Source organism: Aquila chrysaetos, chromosome 9 (assembly GCF_900496995.4).
Source record: "Aquila chrysaetos chrysaetos chromosome 9, bAquChr1.4, whole genome shotgun sequence".
In the NCBI taxonomy this organism is placed as follows: Eukaryota; Metazoa; Chordata; class Aves; order Accipitriformes; family Accipitridae; genus Aquila; species Aquila chrysaetos.
The window spans coordinates 17,376,180-17,392,307 of record NC_044012.1 but is presented as its reverse complement, the minus strand read 5'-3'; the positions used below and the strand labels follow the sequence as shown (position 1 = coordinate 17,392,307).

Sequence of the window (16,128 nt, the reverse complement as noted above, 5' to 3'; positions counted from 1 at the left end):
ATGGAGATGGAACTGATTTTTTTATTAAGATGGATATTTTTTTGAATCACAGATATATGAAAAGGAAGCCTAGGATGAAATGAAATTATCTGAAAACCTTCAGATATATCATGTTATATGTATAAGTTCTTATTCTCTGCACTTTTAGTCCATTTGCAGTACTATAGCACTTTGTAGGAAGGTGTGTTTTGTTCTATCAGGAAAGCTGGTTGGTGCTGAAAACAGCCTACAGGTGCTTAATAAGCCTTCACTATGAATTAAAATTACAGCTTGAGATAAAGTATTCATTGCTTTTTAATTATGATTTCAATTTACATAAATTGTTATCTCTTCAGAAAATATAGTCATGTTCAGACTACTGTCTGTGCTGTCTTCTGAGTATATTGTTAACGTGCTGAGTGGAGGTACACACATGTTCCATGAACTTAAGTTTGCTTTGAAATACCTGTAATTAACCCATTCAAGTTTCAGTGCTCTGTGTATTACTGAAATTTTAAAAATAGAGATTTATTTTGGTTTTAGATGATTCATGAGTCCCTCCCCTTTCAACCCTAGATGTCTAAATTTCAGGGTTTTTTGAAAAGCTGCAGAATGGAAACTGGCATAAACAGATAGTGTAGGCCAAGAGTTAACGTACAATGCTGCTAGTGCTTCCAATGGGACAGCAGTCATACCCCTCCTTCTGATAAGTGTGCTCTTAACAGTTGTTCATGCCCTGGTTTGCAAGAAAAGAAGAAGGGGTGGAGGAGAACATTTCAACCACCTCAAATACTATAGTTCTTCTGAAGTACACATCTGAAAAGCCCATTTACCTTTCTGAGGAGCTCAAGTGGACGAAACAAAGGTATTTTGTCTTCCATTCCATAGCTGAAATAGTTAATTGTAACACTAAGGATCTAATCCTGCTGATATTAACAAAACTCGTAATTTCTCCATGCAAACAATCAGTATTCACTGCATAGTGTCTCACCTTCCTGTACAGAAACCATTAAGGATATACAAAAGATGCTTTTTTTTTTTTCATAGGCAGAGGAAATCCCCCTTACTGTGTTTAATAGGAAATTTCCCAATAATGGTGTTTTGTCGGTGAATATAGTAGTTTGTTGTAACCTGATTTCTCACGTTTCTCACTTTTTGACCCATTTAAGTATTCTAATAATTAAACCAAAATATTTTTTTTTTATCTTTCTTTATAATTCCAACTGCAATGTAATGATGAGATTTGTTGTATAGATCTCAAAAGCCTATTAATGCTTCTGTGTTTAGAAGGTTGGGGTGCTAAGGATTAGATATATGCAGAGAGTAACCCCAGCAGACATTTGTGACCACTGCATTTGCTCATGTGCTCAAAACTCAGACATTAAAAAGAATTCTCTTTCACTGTTGGATTTAAAATCCATTGTGTTGCTTTGGACTGAAATGCAACAAAAATATATTTGATCTGCATATTAATTTCTGACTAGTTAACATTTATGAATGGCAGATTAATAGCTGGAAATTTAATTTCTTTTTCTTCGTAGAAGTATGTTGTGGAAATTTGAAGCAAATTTTTTCATTAATTTATGAATTATGTTTGATAGGTTTTTTTTCTTTGCATCTGTCAGTTTGTAAACTCTTTTTCAGATAAAGCATTGTTTACCACCTCCTCTGTCTTTTGTTTTCCATGTTGAAATAGTACTTTGAGGAGCTTACAGAAGAAACTTTTACAGCTAGCAAAATGAATTATTGACAATAATCCATATATATGTGATACAATTGGACAAAGGCATGCTGCTGCTCAGAGCAAAACAATGACTAAGTAACACATTGCTAGGAAATACTACCATGATCACCTCATGAAGACATTTGGAGATTCATAAAAAACCAAGCAAACAGATCTCTCGCTAGCCTTTTGACTAAAAGAAAGTAAAGAATAACTGAATGAGATCAGAAGCAGAAAGTTGAAGTCTCTTTCTTTCAGAGCAGGAGGGCATACAGAAGGGACAAGGGCTCCTTAGTGATTCTGAGGGAAACGCAACGAAATCTGAAGACCGCTGGTGAAAAACTGAGTCAGGGAATTGATTTTGGCTTCAAACATTTATTCAGGTTCTGTGTATTGTGCTAGTTAGAAAGGGTGGTTATGTGGAAATCTTTAAACATTATTTTATATTGCTTCCAAGTGTCAAAAAAAAAAAAACAAAAAACCAAACCAAACAAAAAACCGAAACCCAAACCAAAAAAACACCTTGCTTTCCTTGGGAGAAGGTTGTGAAGCATCCTCTTTATTTCTGAAGGCTGAGATAGTCTATTTCTGTGAAAGGACAACAAGAGAGACTTTATGGTCAGTGTGTAAACCAATGAGGCCAAGGAAAAAGGGATTTGATTGTGATCTTTGCTGATTAGAGTGGGAGAGATCTAAATTTTGGGACCCAGTTACAACAGGGATATTAGTATTTGGACTGTAGGAGAAATGCAGTAGTAATAATGGTTTCTTAATATCACTGACACCTGTTTTGGAGAGTCATTTAATTATTTCTCACCTAGAAGTGCACAGTGATATTATTTTCAAGTGACTTTGTCTCCATAAGCACTAGATTCTTCATGAAAGACAGTACACAGTCTCCTTAAATTACTGTAACTTGAGTGTTCTTAAATTACTGGAGCTCATTCTGGAATCAAGCCACCAACTCTTGGGGCAGACAAAAAAAATTGCTGGCCAGAGGCAGGCATTACAATATGTAATATGTTAGTGTGCAACTGAAGGTGGTGTTGGGGCTCAGAGCCTCGATTCACTGTTTCCCAGTATCTGAGCAAAGTCAATCTCAGCTGGCCATTTACGTTTTGATGATCTCAGAAAATGCTGCCCCAAACTGTCTATTCCAGACTTCTGCCTGAGATTACTCACATCTCAAGGCGCGAAGGAAAAGAAAAGTGTGAAGGCAGGAAGCAAATATGTATGGGTGTAAACCACCAGTTTTGGTTTGCACCAATGCAATTTATGTACTGGGAAATGTAGATTTGTTTCTACGGGCTGTACCACAGGCCAGAGGTAGGCTGCTTAGCTGGGCTGGTAAATTCAAAAGCATCCAGCACAGCTTACTAGAACTCACCTGACAATGCCGTTTGAGAAATCAAGACTTCCATAATGTCTGCTTTTGCGGCTAGTGGTGTATTTCTTGTATTGCATAATACAGCTGAGCAGAGAAGGTCCTTGCTGGCTCAAAACAGTAATTTAAGGTTGTGTGTTGGCATGCTATGGTTCTATACTGGTACAACCTCAAAGTACTACACTGTGTGAACTTGCTGGCTTTTGTGGCCAGTAGCTTTGGCATCTGTGTTGTCACACAGAGTTTAATATAAAGAACATGTCGGAGATTTAACTGCTGATAGAAACAGAGAAGGAATGATCCTTCTTAGATGCTTGTAGGAGGAAGCATAAGAGATATTTTTATGAGCCCTCTCATCACCACCGTACTAGGCTTTTAATAAGAGGGTATAATTATTTCTTTTAAAATATTGTTTAATTCTATTTCCATTGAACATTTTTATCACATTATCTCTGCTATTCCTCTATTATTTCATTTACATTCCTTTAGATTACAGTACAATTCTAGAATATCTAACAGCCAGTAAATGTTGTTCACGTCATAAAATAGGATTTGAGCCATTAGCTTATTGCTTGGCAGCACAATATATTGTTATTCATAGCAGCTTATACATGCATATAGTAAATTTCAGCATTACTTGTTGGCTGCAAGTTGATTCTTGAAGATAAGGCCATTTGGTACTGAGTGCTTCAAGGCAATATGTTTTTAAGTTGACTGACCTCTGAGAAGATGAGTAAGCATGATCGTTGTGAATTCCTTTTATCACTGTCAGTTTAATGAATGTAGATGAAACCTTCATCATTGATGCTGACATTGAGTCTCAAGAGAGATGAATCTAAGTCCATTTCAGATGACTGCTTACAACTGTGCTTTGTTAAGACTTACTGCATCTGCAAATCATTGTACTGGTCTACAAGTCTTCCTGCTTTAAGAGAAATCATCTTCTAATTTGTGATATCACAGAGATCATAGGGATAGGTTTTAAAAGGGTGCAGATTTTCAGTATATATATAATTTTTATTAATACCATGTTAGACTAAATCATCAATATACCAGATAAAGTCACCATTTACGCATTCAACAGGGTGAAATTATCAAAATGGAAGGATGAAAGAATTTCTAAAGGAATGTATAGAAGAGCAAATGTGGGATCAACAAACTCTAGTTACAGTGGTATTTAAAAAAAAATTGTATAAAAGAACAGTAGCAATGTGGTTAATTAAAATAGGGTGTAAATAAACAAGGAGATTTAATGTTTATGTTTACCTGGTTTTGTAGCCTGGTCTATTTGTTCAATAAACAAAATGTGAAGTGCAATTATTTTATTTTTTTTTTAAATTATGTGTGATTTGATGGTATTTAGTCAGATGAAACTGTGCAAGAAAGCAGTTAGACCGAACAAGTCAGTGCTTTTAAACAATACAGTTTATTAATATTTTTCAAAACAAAGTCAATATAATGTAATGTAATTGTACTCTGACAAAGAAGAGAAAGAGAATAAAGATGTATTGCAATTGCAAAGAAGTGCAAGCAAAAGAGGCAGTTTGGTGATTGGTAGATCTCATCCTGGCAATTCTTGCAGCTTTCAACTTGGTGGTGGGTAGATCCCATCCTGGCAATTCTTGCAGCTTTGTTTTGTTCCTGCAGTCCTAATAAAAAGGTCCGTCACTGTTCCATTCTCCATACACAGAGGGAAGGATTGTCCTAGGAAGAATTTCCTAATTCTGCAGTATCTATGTCTGAATTCTGCTGGATGTCTTACGACATACTTGGCTGGAGGTTTTTATGCAAAAAGTATGATTACAGGCAAAATTATTTACCTTAGTTTGCTGTGTTGCTTATTATGTTGCTGTTCATTGGTGGTGTGTTTAGGCCTGGAGTCTAGACAGTGATATCTGCAAGTCCTGTTTTCTGCATTTACTGCTAAAGCTTAGAAAAAGAGACATTGAGAACATCTTAATATGTTAATTGTGTTACATGCACAGAGTTAGCAAAGGAGTTCAAAGAGCAAAAGGAAATTTACTTATACATCAGAAATTACAGTAACATCAGTTACTGTGGCTCTGTCCAGCAGTGTTTTGGGTTTTTTTTCAGCTTTGTCTTGTTTGGTTTGTAAATGGCATTTTGAAGCTATGTTAACTCATTAGAAAAGGTCCTGTAGTAAAAGCAATGCGCACGTTGCTATCAATATTGAGACCTAGGTAAATCCATTGTACTAAATCTGACCTGTATTTGAGTAAAAGCAATCTGACTGAAGCCAATTTTGCAGTTGTACTGTGTCCCATGTTAGCTGATGTGCCTCCTAAGTTCCAGTTTAATAAGGCAAGTGATCATGGGATCTTACAAGCTTTCATTTGAGGAGAAACAAAGAATGGTCTTCTTGATCCATATGATTACAAAGAAAGAGTTGTGACCAGAATGGACCCTAAGTACTCAAATAGAGAAAGCAAACTAATAAAACAATTTATAACATATTTCATAATTTTGGAGGTCTGATTAATTATTATCTTTTGAGTTGACAGTAGTATGTCTTTTGCATAGCAGTTAAACAAAACTCCTGTATAAACCAAAGATGTAGCTCACTGGTTCAATAACACAAGCAGCAGGCTGTGAACAAGTAGGAAATTTAACCCATTTTTATTTTGTATTGAAACATATCACAAAGAAAACTTTTATGCAGAAGGGTTTGGGGACATTTCTATATGTTATGTACTAACTGTATATAAAAGTTCAGATTTTCCAGAGGTTTGTTTTGAACTGGGCTATTGGAAATTCTTCAGTGGGATTACACGTGCTTGTTTACTAAAGGTTTGCTAAATTAGACAACATTTTGGGGCATGCCTCAAGAGGTTTTTCATTTGTGTTGGTTGGGTTTGTGGATATCAGTGGCATCTGTTCACATCTCTATGCGCACAATAGGATGTTGACATTTTGGAGGCATAGCTAGAGTACATTTCAAAGCATGTAAAAGCTAGGACAGCACATTGACTAAAGCAAAGTAACAAAGTTCTTATTGTTTGTTTCAAGTATACTTCTGAAAGAAAGAATCTGTTGACATTAACAGGCTGAGGAATTTATAGTAAATCTCATAAAAAAATCAGTAGCAGGTTTGGGCCAGTTTAGATTTTTCTGGGCAGGAGGGATGGTCTTGGGATGATTAATGTATCTGAGAAAAGTGCAGAGCAAGATGTCTTCAAAAATATTTATTTGGAAATATTTCTCTGGACCAAAAGATGATGGGGGGGCGGGGGGAGGTCGGGGAATTGGAGGCTTCAGGAGAAACCCCTGAGTGCAAGCTGTAATTATCCTGACCAGTTTCAACTTTTCTGGATGCTTTCCAGGATGAGTTTTAGCTCATGTTTAAGCTATACTGCTTAAAGACAATTTGAGTTAGTTCTGAGTTACTGTTGCTACAGTGAAAACAAATGGTTGGTTAGTAGTATATTTGGAAGGTTATATTTTCTGTAAGAGTTGATAGAAGAATATCCTCTGCTTTGAATTGTTAGTTTGCTTTTATTTTGCACTATGTTAACTACATTGCTTTTTGAAATGTTGCAGTACATTTAGTTTAAATACGAATGCAGCTTCAAGTTGGTTGTTGGTTTTTTTTTTCCTATTTGAGGATAAGGATTTTTTGAAAAAAAAGAAAAAAGAAGAAAAGAGTAAACAAGAACTTTTTTTTTTTTTTTAATACAGGCTTTTTTGAGAGCTAAACTCCATCATATTCTCCTGCCAAGAGTTACAAAACTAAAACTATTTATTGCTTTTTTCTGTTGCCCAGGTTCTGTGGCTTTTGAACTAGTCATTTCTCCTTATCTTATGGTGACTTTTTAATGATTGTAAAAGTACTAAATAGTTGAGCAGTAGAATATTAGTTCTCAAGCACAATAGAAATGAGCTCTAACAATTCAAATTTAAAGCCTAAAAGAAATCAAAAGTAACGGTGTTTATATTAAATATGTATATAATTTCAAAATGACTGATTCTACCTCAAAATGAGGTGAACACATTAGGCAAGAAAGGCATTCAAAACAATAGACAAAAAGAAGAGACTTATCAAAATTTTCAGAGTTTCAACATCATTCTTATCAGAGTCCTTTCCTCTTCAACAGTGTTCCTGAGGACATCATCATATCCTTTGTATTTGATATATAATATTACACATTTCCTTAATGCCCACTTATATGTTGGAAATTCACAGCAAGGTCTGCACTGTTCTTCAGTGGTTCAATGTCACGATGATTAGGAGCAGATAGTTTGCATTTTTTATATTGAATAAAAATATATATTATTGCCTTCAAAGTTTAGTGGCAGCCACTTCTTATACTTGTACTGTCATTTACCTTAATATTATTGTTGTCATTACAAGAAGAGTTCAGTGTATAATCTTTATTTTTTGCTGTAGTAGACAAATCTTCAAAAGGCTTTTATCGTAGGTGGGTTTTTCTTTTCATCTTGATCCTACCTTACCTTTTCTTGTTATTTCCAATGTCACTTTCAATCAATTCAAAGCAAGTTTTGATGCAATCCGGTTTTTGCTTGAACACAGGCAGTCAGACACAGAGGTTGAGGGATTTTCTTGGTATCATCTTGTACCCTTAAAAAGTTCTTAAGGAAGATATTTGATCTGCTTGGCTGCTATATCTAGTGTTCTTCTTTCCAGAACTGTGCTTCACTTTGTCTTCAGTGTTCTTTGTCAGTGTATCAGAAAACCCCCACCATTACTGAGAATTCCTAGATTGATCCAATATATAATTTTTTTTTTTTTTTACCAAAAAAGTCACATGTTTCATTGAAATACTTTGAATGGTGATGAGCTTGTTTATTTTGTTGCACAAAATAACCTTTGTAGCCTAGATTGCTTTTCATATGCCACCCTAAACTACCATTGAACTGAAACAGTCAAATATTAGACATATCTTATCCATTAGCAATTTATTTGCCAGAATTTTAGTCTTTCTCAAATTCAGTATCACGTTTATTTCTTCAAGCTGACTTCTTGTAGGCTGAGAAACTGTTTCCTCTGAGGGTTGGTATTACATTGCTAATCGTGACAGAGAACAAGTGACCTTTGTAATCTTACTTCTAAGAATGCATCTACCTTAAGTGCTCAAATAATTCCAGTGATTTCATGTTATTTACTGACTTTAAGCATGTGAATACATGATTTTTCCCTGCAATATAGTAGTAAGAGTGTATTGTATGCCCTCCATAGTTTTTTCATGTACCTTATTCATATTTCCAGCTACAGAAACAGGGTGAAAACATGACATCTGTTTAGGGCTTGTCTGCAAAAGTTGGAATGGTTTGTTTGATCTGCAAATAGGTACCTCCCCTGATGCCTCTTCCTGTCAAGATTCAAGGCTCTCCTGTTTTCCAAAATAAGCTTGATTAAATATTATTTGACAGCTAATGCTTTTGCAAAGTGTTGTTGTTTTGTGGTGATAAGTGGTATTTTGGATATTCTAAGAAGTGAGCTCTATAATTTGTTTTAATCTTGTCTCCAAGGATATGTAAGAGTAATTCTGCAAAAACAGTTTTTATACTTTTAGGTCATAATGTGTAGCTGAAAGAAACATATATCTTAATTTCAAGAGAATCTAATTAATAAAACATTTTTAAAACAAAAAAATGTAACTAATCAAAATAATTAGAATGTGCAATAGCAAAGTGCAGTTGTTCAGTGATACATATTAGCTAGAAAAAGAATAATTATGTTTTTTCTGAAACTAACTGGCAAAACCCAACTGCGCTCATGTTTTATTAAAAGCCACTTTCATTGCACTGGCTGTTTTGCCTGAAAAGTAATTTACATTTCCATCTGCAAGTACTTACTTATAAAATTCTGAAGATAACTTCCAGTTGTCAGTACTTTTATACTATAAACTTTTCCTTGGTACATGCTGAAAAATTGTATGTCGATTAAACGTGCTTTAAATATCTATCTTTGTTAATTTACAAGATTGTAGCACAATGTGTTAATGAGATTTGCTAAATTATTTTCTGCCAACTTACTTTATTTTGGCACTCCCTCTATGCCCTTTTACAACTAGATTTCTTCACATTTCTAGTATACTGGTTATTTATAGTTCCAGCTACAGCATAGCTTACAGTTAATGGGTGAAGTACAAAAATAAAAGTTCTAAAGCAGAAGTACAAAATGGCAAAGCTGGGCCCAGTCCTGATCTATGCTAGATTTCAGCACAATTCAACAGCAGCAAACAAGCTATTTAGCAAGCAGGTATAGAACAAAAATGGTTGAGTAACACAATGGATTACTCAGAGAAGCTGTGGAGTATCCAACTCTACAGACTTGCATCAAAGAAGGTCTTGCTCTCTTTTCTCCATTTTGAAACAGTTGACCTGAATAAGCCCTACTGAGCTCACCCTCCATGAATAGTTTGGGAAGTCCCAGCATCCCTGGGATAGGACGCTATCATGTATAATTTTAGTTTGGGACTAGAATTTAGATCTTTGTAGGATGTTTAGACAATTCCAGTGGTTTTTGTAGTTAGGCAAGCTAACCATCCGTCATGATTTTTGTCCTTTGCACAGAGCAAAAATATTGAGGATCTTACCTGAAATTCATTAAGAGTTGATCAGTATGCTTACCGTAGGTGGCACCTATCTTTTACCTAGTTTCTCTATTTCTCCTGAGAGGCTGGGGAGAAGAAGAGGAAGCTCATTTTTTAGAGTTTATGTCCAGTAGTTTTTGCTCCCTTTGTTTGCCAGAAATATTTTCCTCAGATAAGTCACTGAACAGACTCAAGGCCACTAAATGGAAACACTTCCAGACATTTATCTCTGAAATTAAGACAAGATTTTAACTCATTCATTTAGAAACAACTTATGAAGTAGGCTTACTGAGGCATGGATATTACCATGAATATTAACATGAAAATGCTTCAAAAAAGTCTTATGCTGTTACGTCATTGCTGGAGGTTTTTAAAGTCAGTGGCTTAGAGCATAACTGATCCTTATTTAGGCAGAAGGATAAATTGGATGAACCTGTAGAGACCTTCCAAGTTTCTGTTTTCTGCAAAAGTGCATAGAGGAGTTATTTGGACCCGGAGTAGGTTGCAGGAACATAGATACATGAACATAGTATCATCATACATAATCGCCCATGAACAAAGGAGGGGTTAGGCTAATAAAGTTATTTAAGCATGGAAAGCAAGAGACTGATGGTTCCTGTTACACATTAAAAAAGTGTATGATGGTGATATTACCATAAAAAGGGACGTGTCTTTCTATATAGGCTCTAGATGACAAACAGTACTCTCGTACATGTTAAATGTAGTCTTAAGACTGTGTACCCTTTGTACAAAAATTTATTACTGTTATGGATTTTTTACCCGATGAGCAGTTTTTTAAGTGATGTTCTAGTAATTTAAATTGTTTACATTGGGAAACAGATAACTACAAAGTGCTAAATTATTTACAAAAATAAATTTATGAAAATAAATTTTGAAATGCTCTCTAAGGCACAAGATCAAAGTAACACAAGTGCCTTGAGCTTGTTTTTTCTTCAGCATTATCTGTTTGCATAGATCACTGCTGCCCAGAAGGGAATAATTTGCATTGTGCTGCTCATATGTGAGAACTTGGGTGAAGATTGGCACATAAGCATCCCTTAACAGATTGAGGTCTTTGGGACCTTGAGAAGCTTGCCAGATCCATGTTTATTGCTCACAAATGTCACTGAAAACAATTGTGATCTAATTATTAACCTCGCACACTTCTCAGTGAAGTGCTAACAGGAACGTTTGTGAATCATACATAATGAACTATGTAAAATGAGCTAAAGTGATTTTTTTTTTTTTTTTATTTGGTTCTACAGAAATACCACTGATTCTAAAAACTGAAAAGTAATAAGGGATTTTCAAGTGCCCTGTGTCCCACTGGAGAATGAAGGAGAAGAAAAGCCATCTTCTCGCTCAAGTTGGTTTGAAAATCTTAGCTTAAAACAGAAGGCATAATCATGAACTCTCCAAGACAAGCATTTGTTTTTGTCACATGGAAGTGTTCTGGATTCACAATTGCTGCTTTCTCTCTCTCTCTGTGTCTCTCTTTTTCCTCTTTTTTTTTTTTTTTTCCTCTGAAGCATCTCTAAGAATCAACATTCTGTGAAATGCCTGGTTGTTTCTTGTTACAAATTTTAAATCCTGGAAGATTCAAGTTTGTTGTATTTATACATACTTAGCATTGAGATCTTTAATTTGGATAAGGTTTCTTTGCATTTTGGTGACACAGATGTTTGCTTCCATTACTACTACTATAGCAGGAAAAAATATCACTATTTGTTCCCCATGTTGTTGTTGTTTGTCAGACAAGGATAAATTTATTATATTTACTTACACTGAAATTTTTTTGCCCGGAGTAACATCTTTGTGGTTTTTAGTCATGCAGGTATTATGTCATGTAGGGAGAATGAATGTTTGGAAAAATCCTTAGATTTATTCTGAGGAAACAAGGCTTGTATGATTTCACTGCTGATAAATATTCTTAGTTCAGTCTGTCTCTGCCTTGCTCCTAAATTTGACTGGATTAAAGATTACAAAGATACTGGTTTAGTGAAAATTGGCAGGTTGGTGAATTAGCAGCTCCACAGAGGGAAAGGTGGGCAGACGGAGCATCTTACCATTTCTGAGTTTGCGAGTATTTTGGTCTTTCATTGTGCGTTTACTGGCCAACTCATCAGTACATGTATAGCTTGTGGTTAAGTACAGTATGTGCTGCCGCTTGCCCAGACAAATAGGTAACAGGTCTGTGGGAGGATATTGGGCTGGGAATGAGTACTACAGAAAGGAAAGTAGTGAAAATCAGACTGGATTCAGCTGGAAGTAGCAGGGGTAGGGAAGGGACAGATCAGGAAGTGGGTATTCAAATTCAGTCCACCTCCCTGTTTAAATAAAGTGAAAAGTAACTTTTGGTGAAAGTATAAGGACAACATACTGCACACTAGAAGCTCAGTGATATTCATAGTGGGGTCACAGCCAGAATAAGGTTGCCTTAGCTAAATAAGGCTAGATTGAATGTTCCCTTAATTTCTTTAATATAGTGAGATCTTTGGATGGTAAGAAGCCAGCTTTCCACTCATTGTCTCTGTATCATCTCTGGTATATCAGAACCCTTTCTAAAGGGAATGATGGGATCTCAGAGCATATTACTGGTTTGAGTTCATTAGTTGTATAGAAATAATTGTTTCAGGTCTTCATATGCAGCTGTATTGTAGATTAGTTGCAGAAAAATAATTTGGGGGAACAGCTTATACTTTTGGGTAGCCTTTCTTTCTGCAGGTAAAAAGTCATCTCTTCTGTAAGCAGACACATTCTTTTGACTTAAGTGACTACACATACTCACACAATGAATAATTTTCCGTATTAGGACTTAGGGTTTCAAAGGATATAGAATCTAATTTTACCTAATAAGAAAACATAAACTTGAATAAGCAACTGAAATAAAATATCTGTTTTGAGAAGGGTACTGTATATATGCTTTTGATACTCTATCAAACTGCATTTTTGGTGGTTTCATCTCTGTATTTTGTGGTTATAGCTTGCTGGTGGGCTGTTCATTTATACCATGAAACAGCTTATAAACTAGCTTTTCATTTTATTGCCTTAAATGAGCTGGGTTTCAAACTCTGCAGATAATTAGATGATCACTAGAAAAATATATTGTTTCTTTTCTGAGTTTTTAGTCACTTTTAAGATATGTAGTGTATACTCAAAAGTAAACATGTATCAATGTCTAAGTAGCACAGCTGCACTTTGTAGGCATAATACAATAAAATAAAAACTTTAAGTGGCTTTGAACCATTGTCCCTGTTTGTTTTACTCCAGTCCATCATGGGACCAGTATTGCTTCCCACAAAATAAGATAATTTTAGAAGCTATTTTCACAATGGGCAATCAAAAGTTGCTTAGCAGAGGTGTTTCTATGGTTTTGATGGAAGGGAGGAATAAATAACCTTGAAAATTGTACTTCCACCTGCTTACAATGTAGCTTTGGGATACAACACAAAACAGTATACATGCCTGGCTGAAGCTGTTCTAAAATGCTGGGGGTGGTTCTGACATTATTGGTGCTCCTTTGCTCATGTATGTGTGTATATATATGTGTTTCTGGACTCACGACAAAGAACTTCTTTCCCTACCCAAACCCTATGTTGTAAAAATAACTATATAATTAATAGAAAGCTGGTGGAAATTTTAGAAAAGCTGTCTCCCAAGATAAAGCTCAGCAAAGACAAGACTCCAAAAGATAAGTATAGATCAGATAGACATATTTTAAAAGTTGTGTAAGTTGTAAATTATTTTTTATATAATTTTTCATAAGGAAGTTGCACTTTATTTAAGAATACAAATGCAAAGTGAGAGTACCTTTGCAGATGCATGTCATCTACATCAATATATATTTATGTTATGAAGCTATAGAAATGTATGATACTGAACATGTTCATAAACCTTTTGTATGATTTAAAACAAACAAACAAACAAAAAAAAACCAAAGAAACAATTTCTCATTATGTTGTTTTGCTCTAAGTACTGTAGAATTTAGTAAGCATTTCTGTGGAATTATTAAACTGACTTAATGAATTCCATGGCATGAATTAGGGTTTGTGTATTTGCAAATAATTACTGTGGAACAGATTTATTTTCCTCTCTGCCTGCATCTACAGATACATAGTGAAGTATATCCTCTTCTGAATTCTTTTGTTGGAGCAGCTCTGTCTTGAAGTCAGATTGGGTTCAAGTGTATTTTACTTTTGATTTGAGATCATACAAAATTTAAAAGATCATTAAACATGCAAGTTTATGCAAGCTGGGGGTGGGGGGGGGTGTTCTTTATGAAGTTGGTGACTTGCTCCTACCATATGGGGACTTTCAAGCATGTGTTTCTCTGGGTACTTGAAGGCAGTAAATAAATGAAATGGTTGTCATATTGCATTTTCCAATCGTGATACTAATGGCAGTTATAAATGCCTATTGAAAGCCTGAACTTAACTTTTAAAATCCAATTTAAAAAATTTAGTTGTCTTTCAAACAATAATGTAGCAGGTTGGTTTTGGCTGGTTTTTTTTTCCCCTCCAAGGACATCAGATGCAGCATGAGACTGACAGACTTCTGATGAGTATCACTCCACTCTGTCACTTCTGCAAACATACTTGGATGGCCTGTTGCAATAGAAGTGGATTCTGGTTACAGCTCAGTTCCAGTGTATTTCCAACTTGTGAAAAGTGGATTTCCTGATATCAGCTAGATCATGTGCTTTGTGCTGCAGCAGGACTACACATGTGCTGCTGTGAAATGTGAAATCAGAGCAGAGCTAGACCTCCCCTGAGAAATACAGGCTATAAATTGTAAAACCTTTAAATGAAGGGCTAGAAGAAAAAGGCTTGCCTTAGGTTAGGGTTAATTGGTTTTGGTACAAAGAGTTTTATGTCCATAACTTACTGTCTGTCTATCTGTCCTCTTCCTGATTTCTCTAATGTTGTTTTGCTCTGGGGCAAGTTTGTATTTGTTTTTCCTGACAATGATATGGTTGAAGTCGAACTGTTATTCAGCTGCTATGAACTTGAACTTATTTACTCGGTATTTATCAGATCTTTGCCTTGAATGCAGATTCAGTTTTTTCTAAAAAGTTTACTTGCTGAATTAAGTTTCTTCCCCTCTTCTAACTTTCTCTGTTTCAAAGAATATTACTTTCTCCTTTCACATGAACAAGTCGCATTGTTTCATGAATTTCTTGCAAAGTTCAAGTACTGCAAATCTTATTAACACAAACATTAAAATGACAGAAAAGTGCCTGGAAAATAGCAGTTTACTCAAATCTTGGTTAATACAAATAACTTTTAGGGACAGATCTGCTGGTAGTGTAAATCAGGACAGCTCTGTTTTCTTCAGTGTGGTAATACTTGACAATTGACTCTAAAGTATGGTTGAGTTAATTCTTTCCATGAACCCAAGAAACCTACAAGTGTTTTTCAACCTAAAACATTCAACTGGTCTGAAACAAACAAATCAACAAATAGCCTTTTTTTTCCTTAAAACTTCAGTTGCCTTGGCAAAACTATGCCCTCTGACAGGTCCACTTAAAAGCAACTCAAGCTTGCTGAGAAACATGAGCTCTTCTGTGTAAATTAGCAGGCTACTCCACAAAATTTAAATGAAATGGTGCCAAAAGATGGTTAGATCTCTCTCAGTAATGTACTGACAGTCCCATAATTTTTTAGAAAAGCACCAAAATTTAATATTTGGGAAATGTTACTGATAGGGCAGAAATCAGGTAAGTCACCATTACTTTGTGCTATGAGCCAGAATTATCCATTATCATCCCTTGAAGTCACTCTGTTTAATTAACACTGGCGGAAGCTGGCCCAACATATTAAAACTGCAACATGTTAAAAATGGAAAACATTCCTGAACACAGCTCCAGATACAATAAAAATATATTTGTAACTACCCTGCATCTGATACCTCACTTTTATCGCACTTTAAGGTGGTTTCCGATCTCACTTATGCCCATGTAGTCACAGGAGTCACTTCTGCTTAGTACAGATGAGACTGAGATCAGAAACAGACCATAAGTGGGTTGACAGCAAAGTGGGAATAAAATGCAGCAGGCTACAGTAGACTGGTTAAGAAGGCTAGAAAGTAGATGTATCACCTGTAGGAAGAAAATGGTTTTCTGTTGCCCTGGAGAATTAGGATATATTTCTGCATCTGCCATACAGGCTACATGGCCATGTCCATATAATGCTGTCAGATCATGTTCAAGACCATATTCAGAACCAAACTCATTGATTGTTCCCTGAGCTTTTATACATCCACTTTATGTCTCATGGCTTGCCAGATGGAGAAAATTAGATGTGCGTTTGGGGACTGACTTAAGTTTAAATATCTGGTCATACAGGCAGTTTGAAGGCAATTAACTTGAACTAGATGAGGTGTGGTGTGCTTGAGTTCTTTTTTGGCAAAACTAATAGTCGTACTATAGGCATAGCCCACAGTGCCACAGAATTATACTACAATGCTAG

General features: G+C 35.4%; 1 long non-coding RNA gene across 1 annotated transcript in view; it reads left to right on the top strand.

Annotated features, from left to right (window-relative positions):
* Positions 1 to 12,904, top strand: part of LOC115345615 — a 94,496-nt gene extending 81,592 nt beyond the window's left edge. The window contains exon 3 of the long non-coding RNA XR_003924888.2: positions 10,927 to 12,904. This is a non-coding gene — a long non-coding RNA (uncharacterized LOC115345615). The remainder of the gene's footprint in view (positions 1 to 10,926) is intronic.
* Positions 12,905 to 16,128: the final 3,224 nt, after the last annotated feature.